This window comes from Heterocephalus glaber, unplaced genomic scaffold (genome assembly GCF_053883595.1).
Source record: "Heterocephalus glaber isolate CG9 unplaced genomic scaffold, H.glaber_assembly_v1.0 deba00001523, whole genome shotgun sequence".
Classification (NCBI taxonomy): Eukaryota; Metazoa; Chordata; class Mammalia; order Rodentia; family Bathyergidae; genus Heterocephalus; species Heterocephalus glaber.
Window position 1 is genome coordinate 27,548 of NW_028258327.1, and position 15,269 is coordinate 42,816.

Sequence of the window (15,269 nt, forward strand, 5' to 3'; positions counted from 1 at the left end):
CCTAAATCCATTATCACTTTTATTTGCTCTCTTATTCAGTTCTGCTTAAGATTTCCAGAGACCATTTCCTCTGTTAATGATTTACCTGAACAATACATTTCAATCCTCTTATGGGCCAAATAGTGTCCCCTGGATTAGTTAGTTGAAAGCCTTAGCTCCCAGTACCTCCGAATGTGACTGATTTGCAGAGTATTTGAAGAGATAAAATGAGGTCACGAGGGTGATCCTAAGTCAGTGTGACTGATGTCCTCATGAGAAGAGGGAATTCAGACGCCATGTACAGAATGGAGACTGCATAATCCCATAGAGGAGACTGCTGGCTACAAGCCAAGGAGAGACATCTTAGGAGAATCCAAACCTAGCAACCTGTGGATCTTGAACTTCTAGCCCCCAGAATCACGAGACAATAAATTTCTGTTGTCCAAGTTATTGGATCAGTGGCACTTTGTTAAGGCAGTCGTGGCAAACTAATACGAAGTTCTGTCTTCCCTTCCTGCTTGTCTTTCACCGTCCTCCACCATAGCCAAACGCTTGCTTAGTAGGAACATCCAGCTCGCCCGAGTGTCCATGACTCCAACAGAGACTTCCGGGGGAGAACTGCTGAAGCCTTGATAGTGAAACCACCAGAGCACTGGATGTCCTTAGGAGTTAGGAACTGGAAAGTCACAGTGTTGATAGTAAGTATTAAATGGAGCATCACATGTCCTTTTTCAGTAACAGCAGAATCTCTCGGCGTTGTGCAGCTTAGTGAAATATCCTTGGCATCATACATCCCTCAACTGATACTACCCCCGTGGCACAGATGTCTGTCACACCCTCTATGCAACGTGCCTTTCTCCAAGAGCAGTAGGGTACTTCAGAGTGACCTGTATCACCAGCCCACTGTTTGGCAAGACATGCCTTTTGTGGCAGACACAGTTGTTGATAATGCTATCTCATCCAAAACATATTTAAGTAAAGGCCATCTTGTGCTTTTGTGTGGCATTAACTAATTTTCTAAGAAAATAAGAAAGGCCACTAGGTGTATAGAAAAAGAGTTACTCAGGGCCAGGGATTTAGCTCAGCAGTGCCGCAGCTGCCTGGCAAGTGCAAGGTCCTGAGTTCGATTTCTGGTACTGGGAAAAGAAAAAAAAAGAGTTAATCAGGGTAAGCCTTAGTAATGTCATCTAATATTAATTAAAAACAGAAAACATGCTGATTGTCAATGATAGGCTTAAAATATTAAGAGCTTCAAATAATCAAGTGCTTCTTTTCTATCCAACATCAGCTGTATTTGTCACCCACTGTGGCAAAATAAATTACTCTCACATTGTTATCTTAAAACAATAACAGTAGGATCTGGAAGGGGCTCATCTGGGTTTCTCTGGCTCAGGGTGCCTTGGAAGCCACAGTTGAGCTGTGACCAGGGCTGCCGCCATCTCGAGGTTCTGCTGGGGCTGGAGAATCTGCTGTAACCTCACTCACATGGTGATGGTGGCCCCAGGTCCTTGCTGCAAGTTGGCCACTGGTCTCTCTCCCTTCCATATGGGCCTCCCTGTAAGTTGCTGGAAGGTTTTCACAGAACGGTAGCTGGCTTCTCCCAGAGTGGAGAGAGAGAGAGCAAGAAGGAGAGAGACTGGGTGGAAGTCACAGTGTTTTATAACCCAATCACAGACGTGACGTCACTTCTGACCTTTGCCAGTGGTCACGCAGGCCAGCCAGGAAACAGTGTGAGAGAGAATGATGCAAAGGTGAGGAGGCTCAGGGAGGTGGAGTCCCTGTGGGCTGTCACACTGCCAGCTCCTACAGTGAATGCGTGACTTTGTTTATATATGTCTGTATCTACTACATAATTTTAAAAGATGCAGTTCTTTCCCTTTTCTTTTTGCTATGCACTGTATATCTCAAAATATACTAACATTTGTATCCTAAAAGTACTATGCCAAAGAACTTTCTGGGATTACATTAGATAATTAAATTAGATAATTAACGATCTGTACTTTTGACCCATAGTAAAATTTTAAGTTCCAGAATCAATTCATAAAATGTTATCACTGGAGAAAAGGGCCCTAAAAACCTTATCATATTTACTGAATTGGCTGAGTTTTTTTTAAAGTAAGATTTTCTCCAGAACAATCTCTAAAATATATATTTTTAAAAATTAAAAAATGGCTCAAATGATTGCAGTGTTCTGGATATCAAAAAGAATACTGAAAAAATTCAATTAAAAAATCATGTCAATGCCAAGAGCTGCCCTAAAATACCTCTCTTGGTGCTTATATGAAGACTCACAGCTCATCCCTCACATTGTATCTGTTTCTCTAATCTGTGGATGTTCTGGGCATTTTCCTTATTCTCTGCCTCACTTTCATGTGTGTTTCTGGAAAGACTGTGAAATTCTTAGATGAGGAATATATCCTGCATCTATTACTAATTCTGAGGCAGCACGCACTAGTATAGCGTAGGATTATTGCTTGGAGTACTGAGAGTGCAAAAATAAATCTGTGTTTAATAATATTCATACCTGTATGCAAGTGGTATAATTAAAGTGAAATTGAGAAAAATAGTAAGTATAGGACATGGTAACTCTAAAGAGTACTTACATATGATGACAAATATCACTGGAACTTAAAATACAAGGAAGGCAACCTATAAATCAATAGCAGTGTAATGCAGTTATTACATACACCATTTTTATCATGGTAATTTATAGATTAAAACTAACCAAAATCTTATAATCTGGAAAAATGAGACTATTTATACAAAATCCTATAGCCTTTAAAACTGAGATCTACTATTTTACCACAGTTCTTGGTGAATCTAAGGAGAGGAACATAGGAAAGCAAATAAGGCTTAACAGGAAACAATGCTGAAAAGCAAGGTATAAAGAAAAAATGCAGGGGAAGAAGCCTACGAGTACACTCCATAATCCAGTAAAACATGGCATCTGTTTAAAGGCTAAGAGACAAAGTTTCTTAAAACAGTAATGCAAAAGATGTGTGCTTCCTGACACACATGCACACACATGCATGTTTATACCCTGGCGACCACACGCACAGGCCAAAGCACAAGTGGGGAGACACACTTGGACACACATACAGGTAAAAACAGCTGTGCTTATACTTTTAGAAAAGTGTTTGTGATAGAAAGTTTGCTTGGGTGTGGTTCTATAGGAGAGAAAACAAACCATAGATCATTTCAAAAGCCCCACTCAGCCTTCTGACAGGAAAATGGGCCTGGCTGGTATGTGAAGGGCAGGCAGGGTCCTCCCGAGCAACAGGAAGCCAGTGGTACTCACTCTTCTCCAGCCTCCTGCATCTTGGGAGCACTTGGTGTTCTTTCCGTGTTCTGGGATTGGCTCACCTTCTCTGCCCTAGGAGCTTGGGATGGTGGTGGGGGAGCTTCCTTCCGGGTTCTGGCATTAATCCTTTCAAAGGCTCATCTTGGAAATCACCTGCCTGGGCAGCCATCTGTAATCCCTCAGATCACGCAGAAGTCTTTCTCTGAATTCCTAACACATCCCACACAGTACTTGGCAGTGGTCTCACTGCTTATGTCACAATGCCCTCTGTCCCCGGACTACTGTGAATTCAGAAGGTAGAGGCTGTGCTTTGCTCATCTTTGTACTCTTATTCTTACCACTCATTCTTTAGGTAATAAATGAATGAAGGATGAAAATATATCTTAGGGAAAGCAGCTAATAAATGGTAGAGACAGGACTTGACTCCATTTTTATCAAGCTACAGACTTTGCTCTCTTTCCATCCCAAAAAGTTGGGCCAATTATAGAAAATCTGTGTGGAATTCATAGTTTTATCCCCAGCCGCATGTGCCAGTATAGGTACAATTTTGGCAATAAAAAAGTAGTTTCTATATTTTCAGAAAAAAGTTTTCAACGTTAAGTTCTAAAAACATATACTCTGAAACTACTAACTAGAGTTAGCTTATTACCTTCTCCTGAGTTGGGAGTCCTCACCACACTGAAAATACTTGGGATGATGAGGCTGAAGCTTGGAAAACTGCAATTTCAACTAGTGACTCAGTTTTTTTGGAAGGAATACATTTCTTCTAAGAATCTAGGCATTTAGATCTCTAAGAAAAAGGAATTCTAAATTTTTCAGTGTAGAGAGTAGGGTGAATATTTAGATGAGCAATGAAGTCTACAGCATACTTGAAAATGAGCTCCTAAGCCCTGGCTTTGAGCCCTCACACACAGCCTTCTAGGGTAGCATCCCAGGAACAAGGAAGGCAGACAGGAATGGAAACTGACTAGAGCACAACATGGTTAACCCAGTAAAGACAAATTATTTCTACACTTATTTCTTGAAACTCAGATATTTTAATATTTTCTGAAACTAATGGTACCATGAGAGCCTAAATCAGAATTCCCACTTCCTCCTAGATTGAGGACTCATCTTGACTGTGACCACCTTTTTGCAGGTTGCTGTAGAGTGAGAAGATAAACATAAGGTAGAGAGTTTTCAGACTGCAGAACTCATTCAATAGGCTATCCTGCCTTTTTTTTCCCTAAAATTATGTCTTTGCTAAATTTCCTAGACTAGGATGTTCTTTTCTTTTATGAAAATATAGTAATAATAGAAGGTTTTGAAAATGATTTTACTTGACAAACTATGAACACCTCATTCTCTCTCAATTTCAAAGAAGTTTTATTTATGAAATCCCCAGGTCCACTCTTTCAGCCTGTGAGTATTGTTAATAGCAAGAAAAGTAGTTATGCCAACAGGGTCTTCTGGTAAGTTTGGAAAGTTCCAGGGAGGTGTCTGGTCAGCTCCAGTCATTGAAATGAGTGGAGATAAGGACTGTTAAAAACTCATAGTTACAATAAAGACAATAGCCATACAACAGCAAAACAACTCTTGCTATTAAAAAAAGTGGGCCTGTACTTATTTTCTCCCTTTTGATACAGAGGCTTGATTTATTTGGTATATATTTGATTCACACACACACACACACACACACACACACACACATAATTTTTTTTGTAGCAGGGATGGAACTCCAGACCTTGCACTTTTGAGGCAGGTGGTGGCACCACTGAGCTAAACCCCGGCCCTTTACTTATAATTTTTAAATTTAAAACTACCCATTAAGGGACCAAGTAAAATGAGGCTGGTTGTGGTGGCGTAATCTCAGTGCTTGGGAGACTGAGGCAGGAGGATCATGTGGCCTGGGCCACATGGCCAGTCCAAGGCCAGCCTGGATTGAGTAGTGAGATTCTGTCTGTAGAAAAAAAACCTGAGTATTTCATTAAAGGCGTTTTTGTATCAACCAACTGGGGATATCAGTTGAATGTTTTCCTTGAGATTTGTGTTTTTGTGTCATGATGCTGACTCTAAATATGTTTGTGTGAAATGAGAAGGTAGACTAAGGCATAAGTCCCCGTGTTCCTCCTCTTGCATCAGCTAAAGTTTTCTTTCTCAGATTTGCCTTGACTTTTGCTTAATAGTTTGAGAATTCTCCCAAGCATGTGGCTCCTCAAAGTTCTGCAGTAAAAGTTTTCCTATCTCCACAAGGGCAACTGCTTCCCCAGTGATGTATAATGTGAAATCACTTTCCATCATTTAGAAGAATTTAGAAGCAGTCAGTTCTTCAAAATTTTGAGGCTCTAGATTTCTGAACCATGCTCTCTCCCTTTCATTTCTGCCTGCAGACTGACCAATTCTTTCCACAGCTCCCCACTTCTCAGTAATGCCCTGCTAACCGGAGAAGGTAGGAGCCATGACACACTACTAGTGTGGTTACTTGTGAGTGCTGGAGCTACAGCAGGCACTTGCCTTTCAAATTACTGCAGGAAACAAATTGAACAAAAGATTTGGCACTCTGTAACATGGCTTTCCATCTCCTCGGCTTCTAATATTAACTTTCTCACTACCTACTAAGCCAGTGTCACATTCCTTTAAGTTTTTTGATGGGGAAAGATCCACTCCAAGTTCCTGATTTTTAATCGATTAGGGTAATAAACAACTTGCTGGTTTTTAAAATTTATATATTAATCGGTACATTTTAGGTATACAGTGCATTTACATTTATCATTGGGTGTTTGTACCTGAACATGATGTATGTTAGTTCTTATTTTTTACCCCATTACCTATGCACCCTTCACCTCCACCACCATTCCCTATTTACATAGACTTTGTTTCCATTTTTTTTTCTTTCTCATAATTTTTCCTTTCCTTTCTTCCCTTTCCCTTCCCCTTCCACCATTCCTATCCCTTTGGACCTTTTCCTATTTCAAATTATCAATTATTCATTTTAATCATTTTCATCCTTATTTACACTTTCAGTTTCTCACACTAGAGATACTACTTGGTATTTACACATATGTGTCCTGTTTATTTCACTTAAGAGTATGGCCTTGATATGCATCCATTTAGCTATAAGTGACTCTAGTTTCTCCTTCTTTATGGCTGAGTAGTACTCCATTTTATAAAAAAACCACATCTTCTTTATCCAGTTTCCAGTTGATGGGCACTTGGGCTGTTTCCAAACTTTAGCTTTTACAAACTGTCCCACTATAAATGTAGGTGCACATATATCGCTATGGTATGATTCTTTTAATTCTTTAGGGAAGATACCCAGTAGGGGAATAGCTGGGTCAAATAGGACCTCTAGTCCTAGCTCTTTGAGGTATCTCCATATGGATTTCCACAGTGGTTGCACCAGTCTGCACTCCCACCAACAATGGAGAAGAGTTCCTTTCTCTCCACACCCCTGCCAGCATTTGTTATTGCTTGATTTCTTGATAGCAGCCATTCTTTCTGGGGTGAGGTGGAGTCTCAGTGTTGTTTTCATCTGCATCTCTCGAATGACCAGTGATACTGAACATTTTTTCATATATTTATTTGCTCTTTTTACTTCTTTGTCTGAGAAATGTCTGTTCATTTTGGATGCCCATTTTGGAATTGGGTCTTTGAATTTGGGGGGGGTCTGTTTTTTTCAATTCTTTAGGTATTCTAGACAGTAGACCTTTCTTTGAGGTACAGCTGCTAAAAATTTCTTCCCATATTGTAGGTTGTCTCTTAGCTCTGTTGGTAGTTTCTCTTGCAGTGCAGAAGCTTTTTAAAAAGATGAGATCCCAGTTGTTGATTCTTTGTGTTAGCTCCCGTGCTACTGAAGTTTTGTTCATAAAGTCTTTTCCTATGCCAATGTCATTGAGAGTTCTACCTAACTGATCTTCCAGCAGGTTTATTGTTTCTGTCTTGATATTTAGCTCTTTAATCCACTTTGATCTTAGTTTAGTGCATGGTGATAGGTATGGGTCTAGTTTTAATATTTGGCAGGTTGAAATCCAGTTTTTCCAACACCATTTATTGAACAGGTTATCTTTTCTCCAATGAGGGTGATTGGCTCCTTTGTCAAAGATGAGGTGGCTGAGCATGTCTGGAGTTGTTTCTGCATCTTCTAATCTATTTCACTGATCTTTGGGTCTATTTCTTTGCCAGTACCACACTGTTTTTATCACAGTAGCTTTGTAGTATAGTTTCAAGTTGTGGATTGTGATACCCCCAGCCATGTCTCTGTTACCTAGAATTGCTTTTGCTATTCTAGATTTCTTCTGCTTCCCAATGAGTTTTTGGATTGTTTTCTCTAGTTCTGTGAAATATATTGTTGGAATTTCAATGGGTATTGCATTAAATCTATATAATAGCTTTGGAAGTATGGCCATTTTCACTATATTGGTTCGTCCTACCCAGGAACAAGGGATACCTTTCCATTTTCTTATATCCTCTTCGGTCTCCTCCTTCAGAGTGCTGTAGTTTTCAGTGTAGAAGTCTTTTGCTTCCTTTGTTAGGTTGATTCTTAGATATTTCATTTTTTTTAGATGCTATTGTAAATGGAATTATTTCCCAAATTTCTCTCTCAATGGGTCTGCTATTTGTGTATAAGAAGGCTATTGGTTTTTTTTGTATTAAATTCTTTTATTGGTATATTGTAGGTATACAACACAATTACATTTCTAATTGGGAATTGTACCTTTATATAATGCATCTTGGTTCTTATTTTTTCCCCATTCCTAGCCCTCCCTTCACTCCCTCCACCCTTCCCTATTTACAAAGACTTTATTTCCATTTTTTCCATTTCTCAGCATTTTTCCTTTCCCTTCTTTCCTTTCCCCTGCCCCTCCCACTACCCCTACCCATTTGGACCTTTTCTTCCTATTTTACATTATCGATTATTCATTCTAATCATTGGTACATTTTAGGTATACAATATAATGACATTCATCATTGGAAATTTGCACCTTTACATAGTCTCTCTTGGTTCTTATTTTTCACCCTTGCCCAGCCCTCCCTTCAACCCCTCCAGTCCTCCCTATTTACAAAGATTTTGTTCCTATTTTTCCATTTTCTCCTATTATTCCCATTCCCTTCTATCCTTTCCCCTAGCCCTCCCACTTCCTTCCCCTTTGCCCCTTTTCTTCCTATTTCACATTACCTATTATACATTTAGTCTTATTTACACTTTCAGTTTCTCACACCAGAGAAACTATTCGGTATTTACACATGTGTGTCCTATTTATTTCACTTAAGAGTATCGCCTCCATGTGCATTCACTTAGCTATAAATGTCTCTAATTTCTCATTTTTTATGGCTGAGTAGTACTCCATTTTATTAAAAAACCACATTTTCTTTATCCAGTCTCCAGTTGATGGGCATTTGGGATGTTTCCAAGTTTTAACTATTACAAACTGCACTGATATGAACGTGGGTGCACATATATCACTGTGGTATGATTCTTTTAATTCTTTGGGGAAGATCCCCAGCAGTGGAATAGTGGGGTCAAATGGGACTTTCAGTCCTAGTTCTTTGAGGTATCTCCATAGTGATTTCCACAGTGTTTGCACCAGTCTACACTCCCACCAGCAGTGGAGCAGGGTTCCTCTTTCCCCACAGCCCCGCCAGCATTTGTTATTGGTTGATTTCATGATAGCAGCCATTCTTTCTGGAGTGAAGTGGAATCTCAGTGTTGTTTTCATTTGCATCTCTCGAATGACCAGTGAGGTTGAACATTTTTTCATGTATTTATTTGCTATTTCTACTTCTTTGTCTGAGAAATGTCTGTTCATTTCAGATGCCCATTTTTGGATTGGGTCTTTAAATTTGGGAGGTCTGATCTTTTTAAGTTCTTTATAGATTTGAGATAGTAGACCTTTGTCTGAGGAAGAGCAGGTGAAGATTTTTTCCCACATTGTGGATTGTCTCTTCACACTGCTGGTGGTTTCTCTTGCTGTGAAGAAGCTTTTTAATAAGAAGAGATCCCATTTGTTGATTGTTTGTGCTAGTTCACAGGCAACTGAGGTTTTGTTCATAAAATCTTTTCCTACACCAATGTCTTCAAGGGTTCTACCTAACCTCTGTTCCAACTGGTTCAGAGTTTCTATTTTAATATTTAGATCTTTAATCCATTTTGATTTTAGTTTAGTGCATGCTGAGAGATATAGGTCTAGTTTTAATCTTTGGCAAGTTGAAGCCCAATTTTTCCAGCACCATTTATTAAAGAGGCTATCTTTCCTCCAGTGAGGGTGTTTGGCTCCTTTACCAAAGATGAGATGGCTGAGTGTGTCTGGCGTTGTTTCTGCATCTTCTAATCTGTTGCACTGGTCCTCAAGTCTGTTTCTTTGCCAGTACCATGCTGTTTTTATCACAGTAGCTTTGTAGTATAGTTGCAGGTTGGGGATTGTGATATCCCCTGCCATGTCTCTGTTACCTAGAATTGCTTTTGCTATTCTGGGTCTCTTCTTGTTCCAAATGAATTTTTGGATTGTTTTCTCTAGGTTCGTGAAGTATGGTGCTGAGATCTCAATTGGAATTCCATTAAATCTATATAGCAGTTTTGGAAGTATGGCCATTTTCACTCTATTAATCCTTCCTACCCAGGAGCAGGGGATGTCTGTCCATTTTCTATCATCCTCAATCTCTCTTTTCAGAGTGCCATAGTTTTCAGAGAAGAGGTGTTTGATTTCTTTTGTTAGGATGATTCCTAGGTATTTCAGTTTTTTGGATGCTATTTTGAAAGGAATTATTTGCCCTATTTCTCTCTCAGTGAGTCTGTCATTGGTGTAGAGGAAAGCTATTGATTTTTGTGTGTTGACCTTGTAACCAGCTACTTGACTGAATTTGGTTATTAAGTCTAGAAGACTTTTGGTGGAGTTCTTGGGGTCTTCTATAAAGAGTATCATGTCATCTGCAAATAATGACAATTTGACTTTTTCATTACCTATCTTTATTCCTTTTATTTCTTTCTCTTGTCTAATTGACGTGGCTAATGTTTCCAGAACTATATTGAACCAGAGTGGTGATAGTGGACATCCTTGTCTTGTTCCTGAATTTAGTGTGAAGAATTTCAGGTTTTGACCATTTAGTGTGATAGTCACTGTTGGTTTTTCATAGGTGGCTTCTATCGGTTTGAGGTAGAGACCATGTATTCCCATTTTTTTAGGGTTTTTATCATAAATGCATGTTGGATTTTGTCAAATGCTTTTTCTGCATCTATGGAGATAATCATATGGTTTTTGTCCTTGGCTCTATTGATATAGTGTATTACATTCATTGATTTTCGTATATTGAACCATCCCTGCATCCCTGGGATGAATCCCACTTGATCAGGGTGTATGATCTTTTTGATGATCTTCTGCATTCTGTTTACCAGTATCTTATTAAGGATTTTTGCATCTATGTTCATTAGTGAGATTGGCCTATAGTTCTCTTTCTCAGTTGGGTCTTTCTCTGCTTTGGGGATCAAGGTGATGCTTGCTTCCAGGAATGAATTTGGAGTATTGCTTCCCTTTCAATTTCATTGAGGAGTTTAAACAGTAGTGGCAGCAGTTCCTCTCTAGATGTCTTGTAGAATTCAGCAGTGAAGCCATCAGGGCCCGGGCTTTTCTTAGGTGATAAGTTTTTAATTACCTTTTCAATTTCATTTGTTGATATAGGGTTGTTCAGAATTTTTAGGTCTTCTTCGTTCAACTTTGGTAATTCATATGCATCTAGGAATCTGTCCATTTCTTCTGTGTTGTCGATCTTATTGGCGTATAGGTTCTGGAAGTAGGTATTGATGATCCTCTGGATTTGTGCTGGGTCTGTTTTCATTTCACCCTTTTCATTCCTAATTGCATGGATTTGGGCCTTTTCTTTCCTTTTTCTGACAAGGTTGGCTAAAGGTTTGTCGATTTTGTTGATTCTTTCGGAGAACCAGCTCTTGGCTTCATTGATTTTTTAGTATTGTTCTCTTAGTCTCCATTGTATTGATTTCTCCTCTGATCTTTATAATTTCCTCCCTTGTATGAGCTTTGGGGTTGTCCTGTTCTTCTTTTTCTAGAAGCTTGAGGTTCAGCATCAGGTTGTTTAATTGGGCTCTCTCTGTTTTCCTAATATGCGTATTCACTGCTATGAATTTCCCTCGTAAGACTGCTTTCATTGTGTCCCATAGCTTTTGATATGTTGTCTTGTCATTGTCATTTAATTGAAGGAACTGTCTGATTTCTTCTTTAATTTCCTCTGTGACCCATTGGTTATTCAGAAGTGTGTTGTTCAATTTCCACCTGTTTATGAAATTTTTTGAGTTTCTTTTGCTATGGATCTCCAATTTCATCGCACTATGGTCTGATAATATACAGGGGATAACTTCAATTCCTTTGCACTTACTTAAACATGTTCTATGTGTGAGTAGGTGGTCTATTTTGGAGAATGACCCATGTGCATCTGAGAAGAATGTGTATTCTGATTTTGTGGGGTGGAAGACTCTGTAAACATCTGTTAAGTTCATTTGTTCAAGAGTTCGATTGAGTTCTACTATTTCATTACTTATTTTTAGTCTAGTTGATCTATCTATTTGTGACAGTGGAGTGTTGAGGTCCCCCACTACAATTGTATTAGTGCATATATGACTTTTCATGTCCGTTAGTATTTGTTTTATATAGTTGGGTGCACTAGTGTTTGGTGCATAGATATTTATGATTGTCATCTCTTCCTCTTGGATTCTTCCCTTTACAAGGATATAGTGTCCTTCTTTGTCTCTCTTAATCAGTGTTGGTTTGAAATCTACTTGATCTGCCAAGAGGATAGCTACTCCTGCTTTTTTTCGGGTTCCTGTCGCATGCAGTATTGTTTTCCACCCTTTAACTTTCAGTCTATGAGTTTCCTTTTGAATGAAGTGTGTTTCTTGTATGCAACATATTGTTGGATTTTGCTTCTTGACCCATTCTGCCAGTCTATTTCTTTTGATTGGTGAATTGAGACCATTAACATTGATGGTTATAACTGAAACGTATTGACTTGTCATTGCCATGACTTTTTCTTTTTGTTTTGTTCTCCCCCTTTACATTTAATTTCTTATCATGCCAGATGGGTTCATTCTGCTTTGCTTCCTGGGGTTGTGATCCTCAATGTCTGTTCCTAGGATATTGTGTAAAATGCTTTGGATTGCTGGTTTGCTATGCATGAAGTTTCTAAGGTGTTCTTTGTCATGAAAGTATCTTATTTCTCCATCCATTTTGAAAGATAGTTTTGCAGGGTATATCAATCTGGGTTGGAGGCTGTTTTCTTTTAGGGCTTGGAATAGGTCACTCCAAGCTTTTCTTGCCTTGATGGTTTGTGTTGAGAAGTCTGCTGTGATTCTGATGGGCTTTCCTTTGTATGTGATTTATTTCTTTTCTCTGACTGCTTGGAGAACTTTGTTCTTCTGTTGTGTTTCTAGAATCTTAACAATTATATGCCTATGTGTAGATTTTTTTTGCTCAAGGCTATTTGGAGTCCTATATGCCTCACTTATCTGTATGTCAAGCTCTTTCCCCCTGCTTGGGAAGTTTTCTGCCATTATTTCTGTGAAGAGATTTTTTTTATGTCATCTGCACTCTCTCCTGTTTCTTCATTGAGCCCAGTCAGTCTTACGTTATTCTTCTTTGCATCGTCTAGCAGCTGCTGGATTGATTTCTCATGTTCCCTTATAATTTTGAAGCAATTTTTCTTTTCCTGGTCACTAATTGCAATCTTATCTTGTAGATCTGAAATTCTGTCCTCACATTGACTCATTCTGCTGTGTAGACTTTCAATGGAGTTTTTCATGTCCTGGAAATCTATTTGCATCTGTTTTATGGATTCCATTTGTTTCTTATGTTGGGATTCCATCATGTTCCTGAGCTCCTCTCTAGATTTATTAATCATATCTTGCACTAGGGGCACAATTTCTCCTGTTATCTGAGAAATTATTTCTGATTTCCTTTTTTCCAGATCCCCTTTTGTTGCCAGTTCAGTGGGTCCAGGTGGTTGAGTATCAGAGTGTTCCATCTCCTTTCCCTTTGGGGTTGCTGTAGGTGATCTGGAAGTCTGGTTTTGAGACTTATTTATGTGTTTTCTCGTTTCGACTGGGGCGGGGGGCTGTTAGCGCCTGCACGGATTACCTCTTCTGAGCTGGGTGAGGTGGGACAGGGGCCGGGAGCAGCGGTAGGGATGGTGACCCAAATGCCCTTTCCTGTGGGCTGGGAGCAGCCAGAGGAATGGTGGACGGGAAACCCCTTCCTCTGGACCAGGAGCAGTGGGATGGTGGCTCAGAAGCCCCTCCCTCTGGGCTGGGAGCAGTGGGAGGGATGGTGACTGGGAAGCCCCTTCCTCTGGACCAGGAGCAGTGGGACTCAGTACCTTGGTCCGGTGGTCTGGTGTCCTCTGCATCTTTGTAGTGTGGAATCACGTGGCTGCCTGTCTGCAGCGGGGTGATTCGGTGTCTTCCGCACGACTCAGGACCTTGGTAGGGCATGCACAGACCTACTTGTCTGCAGCGGGCTAATTCGGCATCTGTTCCATGCAACTGGGGACCTCGGTAGGGTGGGCAGACCTGCCCGTCTGCAGCAGGGTGATTCAGCGTCTTCCCCACGACTCAGGACCTCGGTAGGGCGTGCACAGACCTGTCTCAAAGCTCTTGTTTTTCAGTGTTGACCTTATATCCAGCTACTCTACTGAATCTGTCAATTAAGTCCAGAAGTCTTTTGGTAGAGTTTTTTGGGTCTTCTATATAAAGTATCATATCATCAGCAAATAATGACAGTTTCACTTTTTCCTTTCCTATCTTTATTCCTTTTAGTTCTTTTTCTTGTCTAATTGCTATGGCTAATGTTTCCAGAACAATATTGAACAGGAGTGGTGATAGTGGGGATCCTTGTCTTGTTCCTGATTTTTGCATGAAAGTTTTCAGTTTTTGACTGTTTAGTATGATGTTGGCTGTTGGTTTTTCATAGATAGCCTTAATCTGGTTGAGATAAAGACCTTCTATTCCAATTTTCTGTAGCATTTTTATCATGAATGGGTGCTGGATTTTGTCAAATGCCTTTTCTACATTTATTGAGATGATCGTATTTTTTTTGTTCTTGACTCTGTTAATATAGTGTATTGCATTTATTAATTTATGGATGGTGAACCATCCTTGTATCCCTGGGATAAATCAGACTTGGTCAGGGTGTATGATCTTCTTGATGACCCCCTGTATTCTGTTTGCCAGTATCTTGTTGAGGATTTTTGCATCTATGTTCATTAGGGAGATTGGTCTGTAGTTCTGTTTTGGGGTTGGGTATTTCCCTTGTTTTGGAATCAGAGTAACACTTGCTTCCAGGAAAGAATTTGGAAGCCTTGCTTCCCTTTCAATTTCCTTGATGAGTTTAAAGAGTAATGCCATTAGTTCTTCTTTAAATGTCTTGTAAAATTCAGCAGTGAACCCATCAGGACCTGGGCTTTTCTTTGTTGGTAAATTTTTTTATTACATCTTCAATTTCCCTCATTGTTATTGGGGTGTTTAGAATTTCTATATCTTCTTCATTTAACTTTGGTTATGTGTGTGTATCTAGGAATCTGTCCATTTCTTCTGTGTTTTCCATTTTATTAGAGTAGAGGTTCTCAAAGTAGGTATTGATGATCCTCTGAATTTCTGCTGGATCTGTTGTGGCTTCACCTTTTTCATTCTTAATTGCATGCATCTGAGCCTTTTCTTTCCTTTTTTGATAAGGTTGGTTAAAGGTTTTTCGATTTTATTTATTCTTTCAAAAAACCAGCTCTTCGATTCATTGATTTTTTTGTATCGTTCTCTTAGTCTCCATTGCATTGATTTCTGCTCAGATCTTTATAATTTCCTTTCTTGTACAAGCTTTGGGTTTGTTATGCTCTTCTTTTTCTAGGAGCTTGAGGTTCTGGATTAGGTTAACTGAGTTCTCTCTGTTGTCCTAATATGGGCATTCACTGCTATGAATTTCCCACGTAGAACTGCTTTCATTGTGTCCCAAGATCC

At 39.4% G+C, this 15,269-nt stretch overlaps 1 long non-coding RNA gene across 1 annotated transcript; it reads right to left on the bottom strand.

The window, feature by feature from the left end:
* Positions 1 to 6: 6 nt before the first annotated feature.
* LOC110347423 (uncharacterized) lies at positions 7 to 1,611 on the bottom strand. The gene is made up of 2 exons (XR_015441481.1): positions 1,465 to 1,611; positions 7 to 1,115 (listed from the first exon to the last, which is right to left on the bottom strand). It is a non-coding gene; the product is annotated as an uncharacterized LOC110347423 (long non-coding RNA).
* Positions 1,612 to 15,269: the final 13,658 nt, after the last annotated feature.